Raw genomic sequence first — 4,810 nt, forward strand, 5'->3', positions numbered from 1 at the left:
TAAATAGAAGAGGAAATGTTTATCACCCATCTCCTAGCATTTTATGGCGGTGTTATGGTGAACTGGGAGATGGATTTGTATATTCATGGATTTTGCACCACTTTAAGCACTAATAACATTAAATCAACCTCAAACTTCATGCCAAATGTGCTCTAAAAGAGGGAATAATGGGAATTTTTGTTGACTTTAGTAAAGCATCAAAAGTTACACTGGAAACACATAAAATGCTACAATGCAGAGGTCACAATTATGCTAATATCATGATAATATAAAATATTAAGTCACCAAAATGACAGGATTTACAACCAACTATCCTCAGTCCCCAGAAATCTTAGCACTAAGCTCATGGTAAACACAACAGCCAGTCCTCCCAAGGAGTCTGATTACAAATTTAAATATGTATATGATTAGAACTCTGCCAGTCTCCCAGCCCTAGAGACAGATGAAGTAAAATTTGATTTATATCATACCTGAAATCTACTGTGTTGAGTTTGCTCTGTTTTGCAGAACCACGACCAGGTCTGATGGATTCTGTGTGTTAAGCAAGTTTCTTATGGGAAAAACAGGAAATACTATTAATGATCACAAATAGCCCTGTAATATTATCAACTAAAACTTAAACATTGCTATAGAGCAGTCAAATTTTTGAAAATGGTATACTGGCGAATGGAAAGGGCAGTGTGTGTGTGTGTGGGGGGGGGGCATTTCTTTTCTTTTTTTGTTTGTTTTTAATGTCCTGGTTTTTGTGCTAAGTCCCAGGATTAGAGAGCCTTTACCCTGATCTCATGGCCTTCAATTTACCTTTAACTCTGTGGTCCTGGTCCCATGCAGGTCTCTGCTTTCATGGAGTTTGGCACATAGTAACTGCCTGTGGTCATAGTTACCAGATGAGAGAGAGCCATAGCGGCTGCGCAGCTTTCCTCAATATTCTCAGTCCTGGCCAATAACACTGACTTCTATTTAACTTCACTAATGTCATTATAGCAATAGAAGGCATAGGGAAATAAACATGCAGGGAAGGTATACTGTTATTTTAAACTAATGCTCTTTACGTCTCTGTGCGGAGGTCCCTGCTTTGGTTGATTTTGTTCTGCCCGCTCCCGGCAGCAGATGCATGTTTATCAGGCCCGCGCTTCTCCTTTGCCATGGGAAATGCATGCATGTTGCCTGAGCAATGCTCTAGCTCACTCTGTCAGGGCAACGAATAGATATGCTCAGTTACCACACACATATCTATTATTATTAAGTATAGTATATGTCATATAAATGATAATGTTATAGGTACTGTCATCACTAATTAGTCTCTGCCCGGAGAACTCGGACCAGCCTTGCCCGAAGCAGTGAGGCTCCCAGCCGGGAGAAAAGGCCCTGCTCACCCAGACGCTTCTCTAGGCCACCCCCTCACTCACCTGTCGCTGTCACATCATTAATGCTGGATTTATCGACTATGAAATAAAACAAGTTGCCCCCACAGGAATTCCTGTGCCTGGCACAGGAGAAGAGCTGTGAAGCTATGTTTTTAAAGTGCAGCTTTCAGTCCCTAGAGGTTGCAGCCAAGTCCCTTTAGGAGTTGACAGTGTCAGAGGAACACTGAAACTCACCGAGGCCTTTCCCGCGCTCAATCCCTCCGTCTTAGCAACAGCCAATCAATATCTCTTGATCTCCAATTTTGTGCAAAACTCTGCTGTGCTTAACCCTTCTGGCAATCCCCTTTGCCAGTTCCCTCCTTTTGGGGGACAAAAGGACTGTGTTCTTTCTCTTAAGAGGATAGAACTTTTGAACACATTAGTTTCTTTCATGACAAACTGGTTGGAGTTTGAGGGCTTCTATCATATATGTGTATGTATAGGAGGGAACAAACATTTCCAACATTATGGAAATTTTATTTGTTTCCAAATAAATTGATTTGTTTCCCCCCTTTCCTCAGGAGGCTTGAGCTGGCTCCCTTCCCAAACACAACCTTTTGGATAATAAATTCCTTTTGAAAAGAGGCACAAAACCCTTTTGATGTTATAACTAGTATGTGTAGTAAGAGAAAGAGCCTGTAATTGCAAAGCCTGAGAGCGGTCTATGGGAGAAAGTAGATCTGATTCTTTACTCCACTCTTAGTAGCAATTCATGAGTTTATATTAGAAACCATATTTTTAATAAACATTTTCGGCTAACTTTGCTAATCTACTTGCCTCTGACACAGCCCAGTTGATTCAGTGGTATACTAATACGCATCTGCATGTGCAGCTCAGTAAGAAGTTCAGTGAGGATTCGGTGATCTACTGCAATCATGGACCTTTAAACAGTCTACTATAAGGCAAATCATAGTCTGGGATTAGATCTGAAAAGGCAGAAGATTTTACCATTCCATGGAATACCTTAAGAACTGCCATTGCAATGAATTCATTCTTATTCTCCCTCTCCCTCCCCTAACCCTTCCCATCTTTCCTCCCTCCCTCCCTCCATCTTTCTCCTTCTCCCTCTCCACTGTCCCTATGCACATCCAATACACACCTTAAAAAAAAAATCACTTCTCAAGATGGCCTGTTATCTTCCCCAATGTGACCCTCTTTGTCCCAAGTCATGCTCTGTTTTTGGCAGGCATTTTAAAAAACTCTGAAGACATAAACCTCGCTATGTCAATGTGGCAGTTTGGCCAACACATCAGTAAATGTCACAGAGGTGTCAGCCCTTTACATCATAACTGCAGTTCATTTCTCCGCCTTGACAGTGATGCTTATACCGGGCAAGGATTAGAATGGGCATATTTCCAGATCTTAATTACATCAGGCATAAGGATGAGCAACAGCATTTTTCTTTGGGGGAGAGGAGAGGAGGAGGGAGAAGGAGAGGGGAGAGTAATGCTGAATTTGGCCATCTAGAGCCTCATGTGTCCCCGTTTATCAAGAGATAATAGGATTAAGCTAAGCTACGGGACTTTTCTGGCTAATGCTGCCTTCAGCAGGGGTCTAATAAGGATAGATATAATTGGGTAAATGGCGAATGAGAATGAAGAAGTGCAGAGTATAAGCACAATGCTTAGGAATAAATAATGACAAATTGGATTTCGTCCAATCTGTGCAGACTTGGTTAGAATCTGACATCCCACACTGAATTACAAGGGGTAACATCTATGTATCTTGCGTCTTGCCTAACTTGTCTCTGCTCATTACAGATATCAGAACGTATCCTCTCAAGTTTAACTGGGGTCTATCAGTCCTGCTCATTTGAAATCAAGTAGAAACTCTTAAGGAACATTCAAATAAGGTTAAAGAAACAGAGTAAATTAAGTGCCTAAAAACAAATGTGACACAAATTAGAGTTTGTTTCTGTGACCCTTCTCCATTTACAGAATTTACCCCATTAACAGCTGGAAATTTATTTTCACTTTCTTCACCTCTCTAAGAGGAAAGCAAACATATAACATAGCCCCCTAAGGAGTAATTAATTAGATCATTTACTGACATGGGTTTGGATAGTTTATTTAAATACAAGTCTGTTATTTATTTATTTTACAACACTATGCAGGAGGTCGAAACTCCTGTTCTAATTTGCACTTAGCAAGGATCTCTGGGAAAAAAAAATCACAGTGAAGGAAATAAACAAAGAACCAGTGATCAAAGGGCCACATTCAGAAATGCATAAAAGCATTTCACCAGGATGAATGTTTCAGTGATTTTTAAAAAATAGGGATTGGTTGGGCTGGGTTGGGGTGGAGGAGGATAACAAGACTGTTTTGTATTCCCATAGGCAAATTTTAACAAATATGAGTTCATTGATCAGCTGCTATATACAAGGGAAGGGGAATTGTAAAAATAAAGGATGCCAATGTAGGTAAAAAAGGTACAAAGAATATGCAGATTATCACAACAAAAATGAAGACAGCTTTTGAAGACAGTCAGACACTCGTGAACTCAGAAGCATGTTAAAAATAAATAACTGAGCAACGTCAAAAATAACAGTAAGTTTTTCTCAGAAAAGCAAAAGCTCATGCAAGTATATTTTCACAAGCTGGAAGCGAAAGTTTGAAATTAGCTCCCCAAAGAGGAATATTGAATCTATTCTAAAATGAAGTGGGTATTTTTTTAAAAAGATATGAAATGTTGGAATAGATGTTCATATTCAATTCCTTTGAATAGGTGAGTGGGCTTATAAATGCTTGTGTAAAATCATATAAATGTTTTCATCTAATGGGCTTTTAGGAACATCCCTGACAAGACTGCCCTATACACACCTTTATACCTCCAGCCTGTGGGGCTGTAATACTCCGATCACTAAAAATCTCCCCCTAGTGCTGTTACCCCATAGATAATTTGGGGATTAGAATAGTGAAAGAGCATGAAGATACTGAGATGGCATTTGGAAAAGGGAGTGGATAATAGGTACTCTAAAATTCATGATTTTAAGAGACCTGGGGAGTGAGGAGCAGAAAACATTCCCTCTACCCCTCAGCCCAAAGCCCCCTTTCTCTTCTCTGTCCCAACTTGTGTTCTTCCTCCTTTGTACATGTCCTCTCCTGGCCCCTCCTCAGGATTCCTCATACAACTGCTTGTGACTCACTATCTCCCTCTGTCGGAATGCCAAGGGACTGCTTTTACCTTTCACCTTTTCTCTCCGTTTTTTTTTTTCAACCATTTTGCTTCCCTCAATTTTCTGTTTTTCTTTCTTGCACTAAGTTGGGACTAAGGCATTAGTCTGGTTTTAGTTAACATTTTAAAAACATGACAATTGTATAACTAAATGAAAAACATGTTTATGAATGCACAAATCAATTTTTAACAGTGGTCAAACATTCCTTATTGTTTAAGAAAAAAAAAAA

At 39.7% G+C, this 4,810-nt stretch overlaps 1 protein-coding gene and 1 long non-coding RNA gene across 2 annotated transcripts in view; both read left to right on the plus strand.

Moving 5' to 3' along the window:
• NPAS3 (neuronal PAS domain protein 3) overlaps positions 1-4,810 on the plus strand; it is an 815,671-nt gene that overhangs the window by 478,824 nt on the left and 332,037 nt on the right. The window lies entirely within an intron of this gene.
• Positions 1-4,810, plus strand: part of LOC107183066 — a 16,851-nt gene that overhangs the window by 11,665 nt on the left and 376 nt on the right. The window lies entirely within an intron of this gene.

This window comes from Myotis davidii, unplaced genomic scaffold (assembly GCF_000327345.1).
Source record: "Myotis davidii unplaced genomic scaffold, ASM32734v1 scaffold116, whole genome shotgun sequence".
Lineage (NCBI taxonomy): Eukaryota > Metazoa > Chordata > Mammalia > Chiroptera > Vespertilionidae > Myotis > Myotis davidii.